Source organism: Dermacentor silvarum, chromosome 10 (genome assembly GCF_013339745.2).
Source record: "Dermacentor silvarum isolate Dsil-2018 chromosome 10, BIME_Dsil_1.4, whole genome shotgun sequence".
NCBI lineage: Eukaryota > Metazoa > Arthropoda > Arachnida > Ixodida > Ixodidae > Dermacentor > Dermacentor silvarum.
This window is the reverse complement of record NC_051163.1, coordinates 26553160-26575262: the sequence shown is the minus strand read 5'-3', so window position 1 is coordinate 26575262 and position 22103 is coordinate 26553160. Positions and strand designations below refer to the sequence as shown.

At 45.8% G+C, this 22103-nt stretch overlaps 1 protein-coding gene across 3 annotated transcripts in view; it reads right to left on the bottom strand.

Moving 5' to 3' along the window:
• LOC119430955 (SCY1-like protein 2) overlaps window positions 1-16455 on the bottom strand; it is a 433350-nt gene extending 416895 nt beyond the window's left edge. For all 3 annotated transcript variants that reach the window (XM_049657735.1, XM_049657737.1, XM_049657738.1), the window contains exon 1: window positions 15426-16455. The gene's annotated coding sequence lies outside the window, so the exon portion shown is untranslated. The remainder of the gene's footprint in view (window positions 1-15425) is intronic.
• Between the last annotated feature and the right edge of the window lie 5648 nt (window positions 16456-22103).

Genomic DNA, 22103 nt, shown 5'->3' with positions numbered 1-22103 from the left:
CCGCACAAAGAGCGATGGAACGAAAAATGTTAGGCCTAACTTTAAGAGACAGGAAGAGAGCGGTGTGGATCAGAGAACAAACGCGGATAGCCGATATTCGAGTTGACATTAAGAGGAAAAAATGGAGCTGGGCAGGCCATGTAATGCGTAGGATGGATAACCGGTGTACCATTAGGGTTACAGATGGATACCAAGAGAAGTGCAGTCGAGGACGGCAGAAATATAGGTGGGGTGATGAAAATATAAAATTTGCAGGCGCAAGTTGGAATAAACTAGCGCAAGACAGGGGTAATTGGAGATCGCAGGGAGGGGCCTTCGTCCTGCAGTGGACATAAAGATAGTCTGCTGCTGCTGCGATGATGATGATGATGTTTTGGGTAATATTTATCCCCTTCTATTTCCCCACAATGCCGACAACTGTTAACCATAAAATATCCCTGAAGATTTTGAGGACGCATCTCTCTAAACTGGGGCTAAGCTAAACATTTCTGTTGCAGGGATGTGACCTGCACGGCTTCATTTATTCCAGTTAGAACACGTTCCCTGACGTGAATAATTGCAATATTACTCATTGAGGCTCTTGTTGATTAGCTAAGATGACACTGATTTGTCGGGCTAGCAATCAGGAACCCTTTTGATGCAGCGCGAAACGTGACACGGAAACAAGAAGGCACATATAATAAAGTAAACACAACAGCGCTGCGTGTTGTCCTTTTTTATGTGTGCCTTCTTGTGTGCGTGTCACGTTTCGCGCTGCATCAAAATTGTTCCTGATGATCCACCAAGAAGCCCCCATTGCTACCCTTCTGGGCTAGTAATGTCCGGCTCTTCGAGGAGTGATGGTCAAGCTGACCTGAAATGATAGTGCTACCGGGCCGCGACACTAACTATATATATATATATATATATATATATATATATATATAAGACAATACATGGCTACGCAATATCTTTCATAATGTTGACGGTGATGATCATAATACTAGCATTCATAATGACAACGATGATTTAGGTTTTAGCGTTTTAGCCCTTTTTCAATTTGTTCCGAGATCGCAGCTCGCTCACGTGTTTCCGTTCCTTTGCTCTAAAAATATGACCACGTTGTATTACACGGATATTATATCATCTCCATCTGTTGTTCAAAACTATAGCGAGAACGTAGTTACAGATCAGGGCTGCGATTTTGTAGCGATGCCTTATGACTTATTCTATACTAGTCTTATCATCCACCGCTCACGGCTGGCTGATCCCGTTGATAACGCGAGCGGAGCGTCGCTCTGACCACTGACAAAGCGCGATAAGCGCGAAAAGGCATTATTACCGGAAAGGCATCGCTACAATATACCGGCCCAGGACATTTCAGCAGAACTATTTCTTTCTCTCTCAAAAAAAAAAAAGAACAAGATCATGAACAGGAAATAGCATTGAAAAGCCCGGCTTTCAAGCAAGAAACAATCATTTGTGTTTTTGTTTCCAATCGAGCCACCACCTCTTTCTAGGAAGGTCCCCACCACGTCCTAATTTCCAGCTCACACTCTATTTACTTTTTGTTTTTCACTTGTGTCTCAAATCATCCCTTTCTGCACTTACGCGCCTATATATGCGCACGGAAATCGAAATTCACACACGTCATCCACGCAGGCCGCGGACCACTCACAGTTTCGCTAGCTCTCCTCCACCTCCTCCCTTTTCTGTGCACTTCCCTTTCCCCATCACACGTCGCCTGCCTCGACGACGTACTTTACGAATTTCACCGCATACCGCCACACGCATTCGTGCAAGCCAGACGCATGTCGTCGTCGCTCGCTTTGAATTGATCCTCCCTCGCACACAATCCCTGCTCTCCCCTCCCCTTCTCTCCCCCTTTCTACACACACCCTTTCCTCTGCTTCCTTTGCTCTGTCGACACCAGGAGGGCCTTACGGGCTCCCGCAAAAATCGAATTCCTTTCTCGACTTTGTGAAAGCCGCACACACTGAACGAAACACCGCTCCGTTAGCACAAGTCGACCGCTGCTTCTTCGAAGAAAGCTGAAGGCGGTCGTCGCCTTCCTCTCACCGGCCTCGCTTGAAGTCGATATATTGCATCGTGCTTTTAATACCGCTGCAGCCTTTTGCATTTTAAAACGAAATACTTGTATCGGGTATATTTCCGTGTCCTCTCTCCTTACCTATAGTGATTCCGTTTGTCCCTAATGCGTTATTCATTTCGATCGCGTTCGGGCCGCACTTATGGACGCGTCGACACGAAAATCCAGCTGTCGAATCGAGTTGAAACGGGCCACCTCTTCTGCCATCTGCGGAGCGTGCGGTTACGAAAGAGTTGGACATGGCGTGTTCGAAGTTCTTGTAGCGGTGCTATTGCGACGCGTGGGTCAGCTTCAATACAGGCGACGTCTTTTTTAATTCTTTACAGCGAGGCATATCCTCTCAAGACCGCTTTGTACACAATACATTGCACAATGCCTTCAATTTTTTTGTTCGAAATTCACTCAGAAGTGATTACGTAAAATACTTTATTCGGGGTATAAAGCACGTTGCTTGTGTAACTGTAAAGAAGTGATTTAGTCATATTCTCGTCATCTGCTTTTGAGAAATTTGACACTAAACTGATCTATACTCCTCTGTCGTCTCCAGACGGTCGAAAGCAACCTTGAGGTGTGTTTCGAAATCACTGAGATTGCGTGGAAATACCGGACGCGGCAGCATCATGGCAATGTGCTAGACGTAGTTCCATCTTCATCTCTGCGTTTAAGCAATGAAATGCAGTTTTTTACCGTAGAAAACATGAAGAGATGATGGAGATAGTTATTTTCTTCACGTACATGGAGACCCAGCTGTTTGGCATCCAACCGCGGCATATAAATCTAATAAATTGCCTTTCGAGTTCGTAACACAACAGTAGACAATAAAACCCGGCCAGCTTGAAGAGCGATTAAGTTTCATAGTTGTGTTCGGGTCTCAGAAGGATATACCTCATCCATTGCAAATGCTGAATATCCCTGTCATCTCAGCACGTCCCTTTCGGTCGTTTTTGTAAAAAAATGTCATTTAGTAAAAGTTGTCTTCCGATAGATCAAGTGCTCAAAATGATAGAAAAATTAACGTACCCCAAGTCATGTTTCTTTATATATTGTTTCTTTACATATTGCATGACCTTATAAGGCACATTAACAAGGTAAGTTGTATCAGTAAATTAGGCTTTTGTTACAGCAAAGCGTTTACTAGTGTTTTGTTTGTCGTGGTTCTTGCACAGCAAACATAGCGATCTGGTGGAAACTCTCCCAAGCAATGCATCCCTGGAAAGCCGGACGCCTGGCCAAGGGGAGGGTCGCATGTACCCGTCTTATAAACCAGTGGGAATCGAACCGTGCACCTCCCGCAAACCGAACCGGGCGTCCTGCCCACTGGGTCACAGCTGCGGAAAGAGGTCCCTCTTTCCACGACAGGAGGCTTTGCAAGCCGAAATAAAAATTGGAAAATAGATAAAACTGGTGGTCGACGCCACCTGCAAGCTCCCCGCATCGACTGCCCACAATTTCATCGACTTCGAGAGACTCTGTTCAGGTCTAGTTAATCGTTTACCGATAAAGGAGACCCCCCCCCAAAAAAGCGCTGCATTCTAAAGGAGTCAGAGCCTCAACCTATTAAGTTTTGAGAACCTTTCCTCGTGTCGGGGCCGCCAAAATACGATAATTTACAGTACAGGAGTGCGAAGTTTAGCTAGTTGGTTGGGCGACATTTTGAGAAACATGGCTAAGGAGCAGAACCAACGAAAGTCAAAGCAGCGTTGGCGCTTACTACCAACCGCTGGTTTATTCATAGAGAGGTATGTATGCATATATAAGTCCTTCATGTGAATAAACCAGCAGTTGATAGTCAGCTTTACCGCGTTGTTTTGTCTTTCATTGGTCCTGCTTCTGTGCTGTTGTTCTCGGCACAAGGAATTAGGTTGAAAATTCGTGTCGTCGAACTTACGCAGTGGTGCTGTAGTGCAACAGATCTTTGACTTTTTATTTAAACCAACTTCCCTCTTTTTGCCGATGAAAGCACGAAAACATTTTTTTTTTGAAATGAAGTTTTTCCCACTCTAAGTTAACACTACATCGTTGCTCTTCATCGTCCCTTAAGGCGACTGCAAAATAAAAAATACAAATATAAATAATATGCAGATTCAGCGCACATATTGGAATCCTTGCGAAGCGAACCTTTCAGTGGAGCGTTTAAGTAGTTGCTTTAAAACTAAACGCGAGAGCGTACAATTATTTCTCATTTTCATCCTATCGAACGTGTAATCTCACGCAACGTCTATGTTCACGCATGCACTGAACCGTTCTCAAGCATGCGCCCGAAGTGTAAACAACCATTCGTGCGAATGTACACGGCGATGTGTCGACGCCGTCATGTCGGGAGAACGAACGCGATGTTTGATGTTTGTCGGCGATGGAATGGCGACGACAGGTGTGTGCGGAGAGAAATACGATGCACGTGTGAATACATTTAGGGCGTTCATACACCTTTGTGTCCCAGCGGCGCATTACCGATTCGGGGACACTAATGCGGCTGTTTGGTCGTGTTGGTAAGAAATGGCTAAAATCTTTAAGCGCACAACCAGACGAGGATGGTTGTGTCACACGGCGCTAGTGTCTCCCGTCTTCTTTCACCGTCCTCGGCGGGTTTTGTGCTTAAAGTTTTTAGCCATTCTGGGAGATTGACGAAGAATGGTGAAAAAAAAAAAGCTAGCCTGACTATTCGTATGTTGCATTTGTATCGTTTTTCTAACCTCATGAAAAGAACATTTTAATGTTGGGAAAGAATAGAGGTTGACCAGAGTAGTATTGTCTCTGGCGACTAAGCACAGAGTAAAGGGAGAGAAGAGAAGGAAAAAAAAAGGGGGAGAGCACGTCTAAGCTCACAAGCAGTGCAATACTTCGGCGCTGTCTCATAAATGCGGCGTAAGAAAAGAAGAGCAAGGGAAATACTATTTGGTGTCCACGACTGGGGTCGACTGTAGCTAATTGGTAATTTCCATGAAAACTCAACACTGAAAACTCAGAAAACGAAGAAGTGAAATGTGTCAGATTACAATGAACCCAAAATAGCTAAGCTTATCCCTTCGTCCCTTTTTGTTATTGCCACCCCCCTCCCCCCCTTCCTTCCTTCCAGTTTTATTTTTCAGGTGAACTCTGGATTTTCTTAGGTCAATATAAATTCCAATGAGTCAGATTTAGATAGAAAGATGGATGCTTTAAGCTAATAAGAGGGGTTGAATAGGAAAATCTCTACACAACTTCTCGGGCTGCCCTATTCCGCATAAGCATCAATGCTTCTGCGGGCTCGTCTTGCATATGTATTGTAATGGGAATTTCGGATAAATAACAATCCGAATCTCTGGAGCCCACGTTTTCACAAACGTAGGCTCCAAAGAAATCCCTTTCCCGCCGCGCTAGCTTAGTGGCTATGGCATTGAGCGGCTAAGCTCGAGGTTGCCGGTTCTATCCCGGTCGCGTAGGCCGCATTTGGACGGGGGCCACATGCGAGGATGCCCATGTACTTAGTTATAAATGTAGGTGCACGGTAAAAAACCCCAGGTGGCCTAAATTATTGCGGAGTCCCCCACTACTGCGTGCCTCGTAATGATATCGTAGTTTTGGCACGTAAGACCCCAGAACCTAAATTTTAAAAGGCATCCCTTGTTTGACATCTGTTAGTCACTTAAGCCGACACGAATTAACTTTTGCTTGTCTTTTTTTTTTTGCTGCTATGCGATGCGCTACATGGACAACATGAAGACACATGCAAATTTATTTTCCTTCCCATTTTGGTTTCCTTTAGGTGCTTCAATTCTAGGCCACATGCGCAGGAATGATTAAGCTGCGATAAAAAATTTAGTTCATAAATCTCACCATTTTTTTGTACTAATTATATCGGACCGTCTTTTCCTGTCTAGTTCCGGATCATATTTGCTGTTCCAATTTTATTCTTTTCCTTCGTTCTGCTCCAGCATTTCTCACTGCTCAATTTCGTGTCGCCCCCCCCCCCCCCCCCACCACCACCCTCACCCCCCTTTTTTTTTACGTCCCTATGGAGATTCGTCGATTTACTTAAAAATTTTGGGCCAAAATTTATTCTTATGGAAAACGCCGCGCGATTATTACAAGTCGCGTGTTTTCTGCGTAAGTAGACCGGGCGACATGAAGGCACGCCGACCATGCATGTGCGGCACATGATATCGTGATTTTTGGCAGTTGCTCCGTTGCGAGGACGTACCAGAGTTATTTAGATCATTCTCATATAATGAGGCCCATAGCTACGCAGATACCTGCGCAGATCCTTAAAGGAGCTCCGCCAGTCTAAATATGCCACCGTCTTCTGGTCGGTGCATTATAAACTACAGGACATTAATATCTCTGCAGTAGCCACGCAAACAGTTTTGTCACACAATGCTCACTATACTCACTTCGCAGTTCAGCTACATCGTTTTTTTTTTTTTTTGATGACGCTTTGTGCAGAATAACTACTTCATACAAAACACATAACAGGTTGCGAACGCTTCCAGTACGCTGCGCCCTACGCTATGGTCGCGACACCTTGCAGAAACCAGTTACTCCACTCGTTGGATGGTACATAGTTTCAGATCTGCGACGCTTTTCAGGGAATACTTCCGTCGCATCTAGTGACATAAAAGTATGAGACCTAATGTTGCCTCAAATTACACGACCCTCACCTACATCTTTCTTTCACATGCCGCGTACATTTTTTTTCAACCGCGAATGCGATCTGTGAGAGAAGTATCTCTAGCCTTCCTATGGCGTTATGCCTGCTATATTTTAAGCAGTAGCTACGCCACGAGAGCAGCATTGCGCAAATATACATCAGCCATTCAGAGCATCGGTTTAGCTTAGCGACCGTGACGTCACGGTTATTAAAGTCAACCAGTCGTAGCGAGGAATAGCGTTTCCGAGGAGCAAAGTTTCGCTGCAGCTTTCACGGCAACCCAGTCCCAGAGTAAAACGCATCTGTTGCTGAATTGCACACCCAAGCCATTGCTCTTTAAACGTGTTTTTTTTTTTTTTGACGTGCTAGTTGACGTCGTAATTCCGAGGTATGTATTCATCGAAGGACACTTAACTCTAGTAAATATATTCTCATAGATCATGTTTTTATTTCTTATTTTCTGGATGGTTAAAAAAATATCAAATCCCGGCTGCGGCTGCCGCATTTCGATGGGGGCGAAATTCAAAAATTGCCGGGTCCCGTGAATTTGGGGCACGTTAAAGATCCCCTGGTGGTCAACATTAATTCGGAGTCCCCCACTATGGCGTGCATCATGATCAAATCGTGGTTTTAGCACGTAAAAGCTCAGGATTATTTCACGGTAAATAATATTAGTCTGCGAAGCGCTAATGACAACCTAAGAAGCGCTAAGAACCGAGCGAGTTGTCTTGCTTAAAAGAGAGAAAAATAACTTAGATTGTGTTATTCAATGGTTTTTCCTCTATTACGATGGTGCAACAGCGACAAGACATTCAAAAGGAAATCGATGTGGAAGCTAAATGGTGAAAGGAACTTTTTTTTTACTTCCTTTTACGCTTAGCAAAACAGGATTGCTTTGGCATTTAGGCTAATAAAGGCTGATAAGGCGTAGGAAGTAAAGTAAAAAGAAAGTCTGAATCCTCAAGCTTGAAGATTAGACAAATCCATTATTTCCGTGGTAGATGAGTTATAGTAGTAATGTCCTAGTAATTTCAGTGGGAAACTGAACAATCCTAACTAGAATAGCTATAAAATCGCGGTCTTTCACCGCTTACAATGCTGAAGTGCCTGACTTCATTTATTTCGTAACTAGCATGCCTAATTGCATGTCCGTTCGTAAAAACACGCTAATAATCCTGATCGCCCACGTATTCTGGAGCACAACATTACACCGTCTATTTCTGCATTTCCAGAACATATACGGCATTCATAAAGCATATCGTTTAATAGGCTATGCCTGTGTTTAAATGTCTATGCCCCCATGTAATTATTTGCGACGCATCTTATTGGACAATGAACGTGAATGTTTCGCCACGCATTACACTTGACATTTTCTAAATTTTCACCGAACTTGAATTTGGTTTCTTGTACTGTTGTTTTAGGACTCTAGGAAATAATTGTGGATAACGACGGTACGCCACTCGGGAACGCTTGAGTAAGTAATTGTCTGCAAGGGATGTAACTAACTATAGCTCACAAGTAACTTTTATTGTTCGTAACTCACATTATGCTTCCTACTTAAGCGAAATATGAACAACCTAGTTCACATTGTTCACCAAGGAAACCGCGAATATGAACTACACGCCCCGTATAATGCATAAAATTATGATAAAATTGAGTATGTAGTGCTTGTTTTCAGAGCACGTAATTAAGCATCACACTTCAAACTGTCGGCAAACATCACCCATAGAGTGCCCCCCCATGTCCTTTACGTATGAAATATTTGCCATTTTCGGTTATTCCAGGAAAACGGGAATTTTGTAAGCGTTTCGTATAACACCCCGTGGAATGGGCCTAAAACGAGGGTAGAACAATTTAATTTGAATCCCTTATTACCACCCCCATTTCAAACTATGCCTGCCTATTTGGCCCTACGATTCCCCACATTTTCTCACAATAATTGCGCTGGAATTGATCTGGTTGTTTCTGAAAACCATGAATTGTGCGCTACTAATAATGGCAAGTATTGCAAACTGCTCGGAAGCACACAGACAGCTGTGGAGCCGCATTTTCAAATGCGTTTAGTGTACAATACCTTAATTAACCGCCCTAAGTCCTCTGGTTATGCTTGGGCTCTTTATCAAACCCTGCATTTGTGTTTGCAGCATCATTTTTGCAGGACGGAAGTGTAAAAAAATGTTGATCACTGCTTCTGACCTTTAGTGTAACGCATATGTTTTCCTATTTAGAGACACAGAATTGAATTCCCGCTGAAAATAATCTGCATTTGCTGATATTAAACGAATAATGCAAGAGGAGCAGGCAAACAAAGACATGTGTGATGCGCCCTTGAAGTTAGGCTGCCATTGTTTTAGGACGATAGCGTTAAGAGTCCTGCGTCCCAGGAAATCCGGTGTGCACGTTATAACCGGCACAGGCGTCCGTGAGCGAAACATATTCTACACGGCACTAAAGTTCTTTTAGGGGCGAAGCTCCTTATAGCGGCACCCGTTCGTCCCCGTCGTCGTCGTCGTAGTAGTAGTGTGTAACCAGTCTGAGAAAAATGAGAAAAAAAATTCCGAAGTTGTGTCCGTAGCGCGGAATCGAACCAGGGACCCCTCGCTTCCGAGCGCGCGGCGTTAGCCCACTACGCCACGAAGCGGACATGAACACACGCACCACGATGGCAATAAATACCCAACATTAACGAAAGGCCGCGTTTCTAGCGCGTTTCTAACGCGTTTGTGCTAGCGCGTTACGGCCCGTGTAAGAAGCTGGTGTAAGACGCTGTGGCCTCTCCGCCTTACCTTCAACGCGTTTCGAACGCGCTGCCCAAAGCGGTGGCAAGTCAAGTTCAAGTCGAGGAGCGTTTATGAATACGGGGGGTATACTCTCTCGGCAGTCATGTGATGGCGTCGGCAAACGCGGTGCACGTTCCGGCATGTGTAAATGGCTGCGTAAGACGCTGTGGCCGCTCCCCCTTACTAGAGAGTACTGCACGTTTCTAACGCGTTTGTGCTAGCGTCCCCTTAAGCGGGAGATCCGTTGATTCCCTCCGGAGCTTCGCCCACTCATCATCATTCACCCCGTGGATATGCTGTGAATTTGTTTTCTATCACTAAATTTGCTCATACCTTGTCTTGAAGTCTTACATTATTTACAAAGTTATTCTTCAGAATTTTTAGAATGACAGCCCACATACAAATGTCGTGAAATAAAACAACAACAGCCGCATGCCTTTTAAGTTAAATCTTCTCAGACTGAAATATTAGAAGTGCGAAACAACAACAGAAGATCAACCCATGCGAGAGGTCGCGTTTTTACCAGAAAGCTCGCCTTCATGCGTAGCGTTCGCCGCCAGCATTTCCCGGTAAACGTTACGGTTGCATAAGCTGCAGTTGCCGGGAAGCGTGAGAAGCAGTCAGGGATCTTTAAATGCTAACGCGTTCAAATGCTTTGAATGCTAACGCGTTCTTAAAGGCGAAGCTTAAGCGTCCTCCAAGTTTTTCTATCGCGATATCGTAAATTATAAACTTAGGTGAGTAAAGTTATTATTATTTATGATATTTAATTGGTTCCTGAAATAAATCTCCATTTAAAGCTGAAAAAATAAAAATAATACCCCACTGAAGCTTTAGTACTGCAAGCGGGCTTTACTGCAAATGTCCTCACAGTGAGGCGAAGCATCTGCTGCTCAACAGCGATGGATATTGAAGTTCTACCTGGTGCTTGAAACAGCCCCTTTTTGAGCATTGTCCTAAAATAAGGCGTGAGACATTAATTGTTTATTGTGGATAATATTTCAGTGCTGAATTTGCTTAAGAAAATTAAGAAAGAAAGTCGGCATTTTCAGTGAGAGAAAAGACAGGTTCCCGGGCCGAAATTACGAGGTTTTTCATTCGCAAGAGCTGTTTGCGTCTGACCAGATGCCTTCGCTAATAATATGTCCAACATCAGTGATTGTCAGACGCCTGATTCATGCAGATAGTTCTAACGTAAGAACGTTTTCTATGTTTTTGTTTGGATTTTCTAGTTTTCTTGTTTTTGTTTAAAAATCTTTTGCGGATGCGAGTTCAGTTATTTCAAAGACAGTTGCCGCCGATGCATACGAGTGCTAGCCACCTCATTTATTGGTTCACAAAGCATTTGTGCGAGTAGATATTGCTCGATTTGCACTTTTGGCTTCATCGGAAAACAGGCTCATGAGTGCGCTGTTGCCTACGTTAATGTTTGCCTTTGTCTGTTCTTTTTTTTTTTGCCTTTTTTTACGGCGAAAGACCCGAGTCGCGAAGATAGTTGTTCTTTCTCTCGTAAATTAGGTGAAAAATCTATCACCTGCACTAACTACAAATAAGGCAACGTTCTTTATAGTACTGCTACAGTAAACTTAATCTGCCTAAGTTTACGTGTGTCCGCTGGGATGCGTTACATGACAACGCACGACATATGGGTGAGGTAAATGCATTCAATGCTGCCGAAATGGAACAGCAATAAAGAATTGAGGCAGAGAAGCAAGTTATCACATATCGCATTACTTTCGTTTGTACATATAAGCCGTTCAGTTCCAGCAAACATGAGCTTAGTAGGAATGGTCGATTAATCTTTTTAGTCGATTAACGATTAATCATTCATCATTTAGCCTTTAATCAATTATTCGCTTCCAATGTAGGGTTTTTCATCAATTATTTAATTAATCGAAATTCTTGTCGGGCACGTTAAAAAGGTTGAAACGTAGTTACCTACTTTTCTAGGACCATGTTTTAATGTTTGAGCAGTGAAACCAAGTTAGAATTACAAGTGCATCAAGTTTATTCTTTCATGTTTAAAGACTAAATAGAGTTAGCACTAGTGACCATTGAAAGTATAAACAATTTATGTTATTAATTGCATTTAGATCAGCATTAAACAAGAAAAATGGTACTAGTGAATCCCTGTACAATACAGTTAAACAAAAATAAGAAAAATGGCAGAAGTGAAAGGTGAAGTCCAACTAAAATATGCAAGTAATTGCAATATGCACAGGGGAATGAAAATTACTGGAGTGAGGCGGCAGCCAACGCGTCTGACGCTGGATATCAGAGGCCATCCAATTCGTCGTGCAACTAGTGTTCGTTCCTTGGGCGTCACCATAGACAGCAAGCTACTGTGGCGACGCGCGATCGAAAGTGTTGTGACTGCATCAGTGCAAAGCGTCAACGCACTTCGTCGCTTGGCAGATGTACGTTGGGGAAACAACTCAATGTCCAGGCTTAGACTGAACGCTGCACTTATAACAAGCCGCATTCTCTATCAGCTGCCGCTCATATCATAATCCCCGAGCCAATTCGAGCGCTTGGAGGCAGTATATAGAAAGGGACTCCGCTTGGCGACGGGAGTTCCTAGGGCAGCTTCAAACAAGAAGGTTACTAATGAAGCAGTCTCATCAACTCCGCCTTTGGTATCTCAGGCCTTGTTCACGCAGCTGTTAAGGCTAGGCGAGTCCTCTCCAGGCACGGCGCTTTGCCGGTGGCTAAGAACAAGAACTCGCTCCCATTTCTATGCGGCGCTGAAGGCTTTCTGATCTTTAGAATTGGAATGGCCTAAACGGAGTAGTCGCGACCCGCCGTGGTCTTTTTCGGACGTTACCTGCAACCTCAATGTTCCCCGGCTACCAGCAAAATGCACCATTCCAACTGCTGAAGCTAAGTTCCTTGTACTGGACCACTTAAGCACAGCGTATCAAAGCCACCTCCAAGCGTGCACATAGGGTCGGCGTGTGCACAAACAGATTGCTGCGCAGCGGCATTCTGCATACCCTCTCTTGATGTATCATGGTCTGACCGCCTGGATCGCGTAGTTTCGTCTACAACTGTACAAAGCGCCGCAATTACCGTGGTCTTGGGAAAACTACGGGCCTATTCTGCACGAGATACCGTGGTGCTGATGGACTCAAAGTCAGCATTACAACAATTACATCTTGGCCTACTTCGAGAGAAGTTTACAAGGAAGTCTTTAGCACTGATCTAATGAGCAAGCAATTTAACGTAACATTTCAATATATCCCATCCTACGTAGGAACTGAAGGAAACGCAAAAGCTGACGCCCTTGCAGGCCTAGCGCTGACGAGTGTCCCAAAAGTGACAGCGCCAAGCATTTTTAAGAACTCTGAGGATGCAATCCGTAATCACTTTAGGGTGATCCACAAGACTTCACACCAAACCTTCGTGATCCATCAACTTATTCGCGAGGAAGTGACGATGTTGTACCGCACCAGAACCGACTCCGCGTACACCCCGGCTTGGTCATTCAAGACTGGACGTTGTGCTACCTCGCTCTGTGCCTTCTGAGATGATATTGACGACATTGAGCATTTCATTTGGCTAAGTCCATAGTTCGACACAGAAATAAACGCGATGGTCGACAGCCTGCAAATTAGTGGTCTTTCGCACAAGACCTTTGAAGACGTCGTTTTCCCCGGAGGACCCGCGGCAATCAGGAAGAAAGTGCAGTGAGTGGTGATTGCTTTCCTATGAGACACGGGGCTCATCGACACCTGGTGACACAAACCTGATCCCAACTCATAGGATGCTAGGGCGGAACAATCGCCGTCTATGTATGCCAGACCAATCCCGCTTGCTGGAACACGACCACCACCACCACCACCACCCCAAAACCATTGTTTAGGATTTTAAGCTACGTGCTCTTTGTAGCGAAGTAATGTCAATTGGCTGGGATGTTCGGGTGAAACCAACACCTTCCTTGAATGGCCACACAACCAGCATGCGAGAATAGACGCTCGTAAGCTACATATTTGCTGGAATCGACAAGAGCTTCATCGTTATGTCAAATACACGCTCCAAACCGGCGCGCATGCTGTGCCACGTCTTTAGTGGACTGGGAGTGACACGACGATCGTCGAGCTGGGTTGCTATAGTATGCCTTGAATGGCGAGTGCATTTCAAACCTCCGGCTTCGGGTGGCGTGTGCGGTGTGGGTGAAATGGCGGAAGCCTTCGACTCGGCTTCACTCGGGACTCAGAAAGACAGTCGCTCTAGCACCGCCGCACAGTCACTGCTCGTGCGCCGCCATCCCAGTGCGATTTCAAAATTTTCGCGCAACTCTAGTCAAACTCTCGGAAACGATTAATCGAACATGTCTAATCGATTAAGTCGAGAAAATAAAAGGTGGACATCGATGAAGATTAATCGTTTTGCGGGATACTTTTAATCGTATAATCGGTTAATCATTCATCGATATTACCAATCCTCGAGCTTAGCGTCGAAAACAGTAGCTTAGATTTGCGCCAAGAGGAAACCATAGAAGGATAAGAGCTTTGCCACTATAGGTTAACGATGTTTTCGTTTAAATTTGTACCAAGTGATAAGCTAAATAATAATAATCTTTTTCGAATTTCATGAAGAATGGCGTATAGTTGAAACCTAGTTTATTACATTAGAAAGCGCACAAAAAGTGGCTGTTAGACCAGTTTTCTGTGTGTTTAATGCTGAACATAGCTGCAAAGGAGTCCCGGTACCCATAGCGCTAAGCTTCTCCTACTAACTCTGGCTAGTCATTTGTTTAAAATACACCCTACACTTAAATTCACAAGCACACGGCAGCTGATATAAAAGCTGGTATGCGCGGAGCCACGAAGTAAGAACGTCTATTTACATTAGGCCTCAATTTTCTGTTTTCTGTGAGAGGCAAGTGGTAATAACAAAACAATGCGACAACGAGATCCTTTTGATGGATGCCTCTGCATTTTTTATGAAGACCGATGCCAGAATTATGCAATCTACCTTCACTCTAAAAAAGTTGCTTCTCGGAATCATCCGTAATATCAACGTTACATACGAAGCAGTACAATTTGTCGCTCAGTCGATACAAAATTGAGTGGTGCAGGCAGATATACGTGCAGAGTGCTAGACAACCAGGTCACGGCCGCCTCCTATCTTGCAGTCTTGTAAAACCTTGCATAAAACCACTGAGGAAGTACGCATTACCAATAAGTGCTCACTAGAACGTCAATGCACTCCGGCACAGAATTGGAGAACCTACATTTCTCGAAACTCTTGTTCAGCTGAAGATTTCTGCTAAAATGGATATGACTTCAGTATTGCTGGGCTTCAAGTCCTCAAATGGAGCAAGTAAATGCCTTAAAGTGAATAAATACGCAGTTAATTAGTGAAAATTTAGAGGTATCTAGCGTCGCTGCAATTTATCCTGCTAGTGATGATCGCTACTTCAAGTAGTCCAGCCGATGTGACGAAAGTGCGATATCTGCCACAGGTGATTTATAGTAAGTTTCCACGCACATACCAAGAACAAAATATCCTGATCGTTATAATTGCAGAAAAAAAACTGACTACAATATTTGTCTACCCTGTCTACCACTTGTTCCCCGTCAATTGGTAAAGGCTCAAGTTCGATGTACTTTATTTCTAAACGCAACACTGTCCAAAAAAATTCTCAAATTGGGATGTTAAAGTTTGTTTTTCAAAGAAATAGCGATGGTCGTGCATCGGATGGCCAGCGCGGCCCTAGGCACTCGCTCGTTCTCCCAGAAATCGATCGCGCACTCGGGGAAGGAACTTGTAGCAAACGCAACAAGTTAAGCGCCGCACTCTTCAACAAGTCCAGTGCCGAAGCTGGACCACATCGGAAGCCGCCATCCCGTGAAAGAACACCGATATAGAAGAGAAAAAAATATTATCTTGATTTACTATAAACATCGAACAATTGTATTCTCACCGTTTTGCGTCCCAGCTTCCGAGTCGATTCTTTTCTGCCTTTAGTTGCGCGAGGATGCGACGAGTTGAGAGAGAGAAAAAAAATAAAGTGTAGATTTTGCCTTCTTTTTCTCTTTTGTCGCGGTAGCCTCTGCGCAACGTTAATCCACAATGCAGCACTTCCTCACTCCTCGAAGACAAGACGTGGTTCACAACGACGATGATTTGAGATGCGTTCGTGCCGATTGCCTCACTGTTTGAAGAAAAGACACGTCGTCGTCTTCACCGCCAAGTCGAAAGACGATTTGCACCTTCTCGAAGAGCGAAGAAAAGTGTCGGCTCCGGGACCACTTGTTGCCTGCGTCTTGTAGGCGATGACTTGTCCCGTCCCAGTGCAGGACGATTGCGGGTCTTGCTTGTGAGTCCGCGGAGATGAACTGGCAACTCCGAAAGCCCACCTCGAAGTGGCTACTTTCTTGCCTCGAATCGGTGTCTTGCGGCGCTTTGTTGAATGCCCTACGGAGTGCTTTGTTTGTTTGCTTTGCTTTTCCACAACTGACGGCAGTCACGTGCCACAAGCGCACGAAGCGATGGCTTAATTGCTTGCAGGTGAGATCGCTCGAGTTAATCGTAGTTCGTGAGCTCGTCGAGAAACCCGTTTTTGTAGCTATCCACAGAGAGAACGACACAGTTTGGACACCAGCACACGAGGCCAAGCACCACGCGACGGAACACTCGGGCAAAAGAGAGAGATGCTAAAACTTGAAACTGTTAACGCTCTAAAAGAAGCTGTTGCTTTCCGCACACCTTAGATATGAGGGTTGGACTGGTGCGAGAAAAGAACGTTGAGAGGAGTTTTCGAGGTGGTCAAAGTTCGGTGGGATAGAAAAGGACAAAAAATAACTAAGGGGAAACAAAGGGGACAAAACAGGGAAAACGCTTCCCCAACTGCCGCGAGTCTGTGTCGTCCCGAACGGGAAAAAAGGTAACTCAGTGGGGAGAACACATCGCAGCGGATTCTCCGTAGCACAGCACTCCCGGTGCCCGCAGCATCCAACGTGCAGGAGCGATCTGCGGATCGCAGTCGATCGCAGCGCCCCTTGGATATGACACCGCCCCCCTGTTTCCATTCACGCCAATGAGGCCGCGCTGATTTCCCGCCTCGCGCCATCTACCGGCAGTCGCGGGCGTTAGCGGTTTCTACCTCCGCGGTCAATAGGAGAGTGGTCCCGCTTCGGCAGTGGGCGTCCCGCTGTGGCTCCCTTCTCTGTTTTTAACGTTTGTTCGGGTTTCTTTTACTTTCTCTCTCTCTTCGGTTTGTATTCCTCTCTCGGTTGGTTCGTCGTCCCGAGCGTCGACTGTGGCGGCTTCCTTTGCAGGGCCAGTCAGCTGGAAAACATGCTCCGTGCTACTGGACCGAAAAGTGGTTATTCCATGATGCGCGGTACTAGGCAGCCTAGCGTTGCCTTAGAGTCTGATTGCACTTGAAAGGCTCGCTAGACTGCTTGATTTTTTTTACCCCTCGAAATCTTGATCCCGCATCGCCTACGTATGCATCACTAGACTTCGTGTTCCAGACTTGGTTTTCTTTCTTTTTTGCCCGGGTGGTTGCAATTTCCGTGACAAGCGTCAGTGGAGAATTTCGCGAAAAGCGTCTTCAGTGAGCAAAGAGCCGATTCCGAATCTATCCCCGGCACCCCATCCTAATTTGAATATTGGCTTTACCATAGGTGTCGGTGCCGTTGAAAGAAGTAAGCAATGATGACGTGGTGTTTCGGCGTCGTACAATTAAAAGATAATAATTGTCATCCACACGAGCATGCTCAGAACAAAGCTACAAATGATATCTGCATGGGTTTCGCAGTAACAAAGCTTGAAACTTGAAGAAAAGCTCGTCATAGTCCTGGGAGTGAAACCGGGGACCATTCATTGCCTTTCCAGAGCGGTCGCTTTACTTCTGATCTAACCTAGAGGTTAGCAGATCGCAGGGTGAAGCCGCAAGTATCGACAACTCGAAGCAGATTTTCTTTATCTTTTCATGAAACTTTCTCAATATTGTTTATTTCCGCCAAACTGATTTGCCTTATTCGGGGTACCTGTGCTTCTGTCCCCGTGCTTCTGAAGATTGTTTCGGCACGTTTGCTCAATACCAGCTTCATTGAAATCCGATTGAGTACAGTCAATTAGTAGTTTATTGTGGGTAGTCAAAACAAGGTATCAAAGCGAAGCTTTATTTGCCTCTTCTCTACACGTTGTGAATGCTGGCTGCTGCTTGCTTGATGGTTATACGACCTTGGCCCCTGGGTATCAGCCCGCATAGATAGATAACTTAGACCGCTAGATATGTGCAACTGGCCGCTGCGATTACGGAGCAAACGTGCATTTTTGAAACTGAACGTGAGCAACCCTGTAACGGCGTACGCGCTGACGAGTGTACGGAAGTTTTGTCAGACAGTGAGGGTGAACAGCGCGAAAGACAACACGAGGACCAAGAGGAGACAAGACAATAACCTCGTCCCGTGTCTCGCTTTAGTCATCGTTTTGCGTTGTTGCGCTGTTCACGCTCCCTGCTGATTACCAGCTAGCCCAATCAGCCACCCTTTTAAGTTGCGTTACAGTTTGGTTGATTGGTTGAATAATGTGGTTTGACGTCTAAAACAGAGACGAGAGAAAGGCTACGAACAGGGAGGTTGACGAAAACAACAAAAAAAAAATCACGCAAAAACTCCACTGGAATTGTCTAAGTATGCGTAAGCATTGTGCCACCTGATCATCTCCACGTAGCCTGGTGTCAATATCGATCTTATAAAAATTGATCCGACCAGTATAAATCCTTATCAACCCTACTCAGTCATTATTGACCTTATCGGTCTAGATCCGACTTTTCCACCCTAATTGGTCATCAAGCTTATGAACTTGATCCGTGTCTCATTAACCCTTATCGGTTTGTATGAACTTTATCACAATCGATCTCATCCTTATCAACCCTTATCTATCTCTATCAACCTTATCAGAAGGAAATAGAAAAATACCAGAAGGAAATAGAGAGAGATATATATAAACAGTGCACATGCACACGATCTCAGCCAACAGCTGCGCAGAGGGCTTGAGAAATGCCGTAGCAGAGAGCTCCGCATAAGTTGGCGTCCAACTGGGTTTCTTTCAATGGCACCAAAAGACGGGGTACGCTACCGTCTTTGAATCATTCCCGTAGAAATGCAGCCAACAGGGCTAGGAGTCTCGCGCACGAGTGCAGCAGCAGAACACCGTAAGCAATAAGGGGGGGGGGCACTGCGTATAACCTGAACTCCTGACTTCTCTTTTTCTCTCCCGTCTAGCGCAACAGACTGGAGAACGTCAAGGTTATTAACTTCGGAAGCTCTTTCTCCTTCTCTCTCTCCCTCCCTCACACAGTTTTGGTTTCGAACGTTTCAGGCTTACAGGGGCAGTGAGCCCGTGAGTATTTTTAGCATAGTTGAAGTGAGCCTGTATCTCGAAAACTCTGCAATACTGAGAGCAACATTCAAGAGGGAGCGAGATAAAAGAAGTTCTACAATGAATTAGTGCACATGCGGGCGTGACCAGTCTTCCTGTAAAACGGAGAATTAAAAAAAAATGACATAGCGTGGGCGCAGTAGGGAAAACCTAACCATGTGTACAGGCGAAGCAACAGGCAGCGCAAAGCAGCAAGCCGCCAAAGCAACGAGATTACTGAAAGACAAACTCGGAGAGAACGACGATGTTGTTTAGAAGGAAGCAGCGCAGAGAGCACAGAGGGACGGGCTTGTCTTTCAGGAAGCAGCAACCGGGGAATCATAAACGGGGCTGGCTCAGCAGAAGCGGCACGTCGCACACACGAGCGAGCGTGCGTAGCGAGTGAGCTTGTGCTACACAGGCGTGGTGGGCGCCGCAAAAACAGGTTATCTGTCTGGGTTTGGCCCGGCCGTTGCTTCTTGCCTCGGCATCCACGAAATGGGAAACGATATGATGGCAGGCGAGAAAAGAAGACGGCGTGAGGAAAAGAAGCAACAGGCGAACGATTGCGGCGAAGGCATCGCTCGGGAAAGGAACCGGCCGGTTAGGGAGAGGACTGGGGATGGCGGGGAAGGAAGGAAAGCAATGGGGAAGAGTGGGGACGTGAAAGTGCCAGCGAAGGACGGATGCAGCGATGCAGACTCGAGGAAGCAATGAAGCAGTCGGGAAGAAAAAAAGATGAGAGAGGAATGGACGCGCAGGGCGAAGGAGGAAAAGGAGATGGGCCGTGCTGTACTCATTCTCGCTAACAGCCGTGCAGGGGCTGCGGGTAGCCGCAGCGCAGTACGACGCAGGACAGAGTGAGTGAGTGAGTGAGTGAGTGAGTGAGTGAGTGAGTGAGTGAGTGAGTGAGTGAGTGAGTGAGTGAGTGAGTGAGTGAGTGAGCGAGCGGACAAAAGAATGAGAAAGTAAGCCTGTTTAATTAGTGAAGGATTGAGCGAATAGTTGGAAAAGTGATTCTGTGAATGTGTGAGCGACTGAAGTGAGTGCAAGTCAGTGACAGTGTGGGCGAACGAAAGAGACAAGAATTAGTTAGTTTGCGAAGGTGAAAATACCATTTTTATCTAATAACCACACACGAAGCGCTGAGCAGAAATACACAGTTCTTCCTATAACCGACAGTTAAATTTTATAGAGCTATGTTTTATTCAGGTTGACGTTGCCTACTTCGTCTTCTTTTTTAAGTCGGACGGTTCGGTGTATGCTGCCTTTCCATCTACTGGCACGTTGCGTCACAATATAAAAAAGCAGTGTCTCTTCGGATGGAGTGACATTATGAGCAACATCGTTTAAAGGGCGTGGTGGCGGATGCTATCAACGCTGTTACAGCGAAGCTGTTAAGGGCTCACTCTTCGATGGTCGCGTCCGGCAATATAAAAAAAAAAAACTCTCATTGGCCCTATTCTGTATGTGCGAGTGAAGGCGCGCGAGGGTGAGGGACGCGCGCTTTCACGGACAGCGAACGCACGCGACTTCCCAATGTAAGGGGAGTGGTGGGCGAGGAGGGCATCGAGGCCCCCTAGACTGTGCGTGTGCGTGCCCGCACTCCCACTGGTCATAACTGCCTACAGGCAACAGGGTCTACCTGCTGCGACAACCAGCGACCTCCTGTTCCCGTCGCTTCCCCACCTCCGAGCTCTCTATAGCCTCTTGGAGTTTGTGGAGTCGAACGGGATCAACACCCATCGCTAAGCGCTCGCCCCCAGCAGGCCATCGCCTTCATTACCGGCCTCCTCCATGATCGGATGAGACTACTGCTGCTTCTCCTTCTCTTCCCTTCCTCACATCTTCATCTCCCACTTCCCTTTCCCCTGACGCTGCGCCGCTCTTCCTATTGGGCAGCAGAAATAGGCGTCATTTTCCTTAATAAACCGCTCCTACTACTCTCCCACGGCGGCGAATACGAGCAACCCTGCCGGCCTCTGCCACCTGTGCCGCCGATTCTCTCTGGGCTCTCGCCCGCCTCTCCCCTAACAGTGTCGACAACGGCGTTTAGCCGTTCCGTCACGTAGCCAGCGTTTTAACAGCGGTTGTGTGTGCCCACACAAACAACGCGCACAACTATATATTGTCGACGGCGGTGGCGTTTTGCCCGCGTTCGCACCAAACGCGCATGGCGTTGGTGACGTGTTTATGAAGAACGTGCCAACCTTTGCCGTACACCTATGGCGGTGTACCGTAGTGACCATAAGGCCATGGTCCCTGTGGTCACTAAATAAATGAAAACCACCGCATCATATATATTGCTCATTCTTTAACACTTCAAATAACCAATTACACCATCACATCTTAATAGTCATAATTGTAAATATATAATTCCCAGCATATAGTACAGCTTCGCTGGTCTTCCATCTCCACCCCAGCGGAAGGGCTGACATTGTTTTTTTATCCTCTGCCCATATTATGAGCCCTTAAGCCCCATGGTTGCTGTTACCAAACGATCGGACCCCACAAGATCTTACGCCTCATCCATTCATTGTGTTCTCTTTACTTTGCGCCAGTGTGTCAAGACCCTTGCTAGACCCTTGCGTCAGTGTGTCAGCGCTCTGTAGCCCCACCAGCTTAGTGTACCACATTCGTGCCCGAATCATCCTGTTGTCCAGCAGCAAGTTCACAGGCGGCTCTATAAATCGCGGACAAAGGGAGCATCCATGGCCTATGCCCTGTGCAGAATGGTCAACCAGACCTACCTCTGGTTAACCTTCGCGTCTTTCTACACATCCTCTCCCTGTTCCTCACTCTCTTGGAAGTAATCCGTGCACACAACAGAAACAGTTGCTGCCTGTTTGGACGATGTATGCTTGCGCTTTTACCAGTGTCTTCCCTGGCTGTATTTCTTAGTTTATTGTTTGGCTAGTTCAAATAGTAATTCTGTCATGAATTCAGGGCATCTACACGGAAGTAGATTTTTTTTTTTTGCAGGATAACAAATACAAATTTTAGCTCCAGGACGAGCATAGTAATACGTCAAGTTCGTGTACGTACGTGATTTGAGTAGTGCGACTGTCGCTTCACACTTAGCTCTAGTAGTCACAATTTACCCAACAGCTAACAACAATGGGCACCGGTGAAAGTACGCAGCTGCGTTCTCCAACGAACTAGCTGCAGCTTCTGTGCATCTCGCAGCGTTCACAATGTTGCCCATACAACTCCTTCACGCTTCACG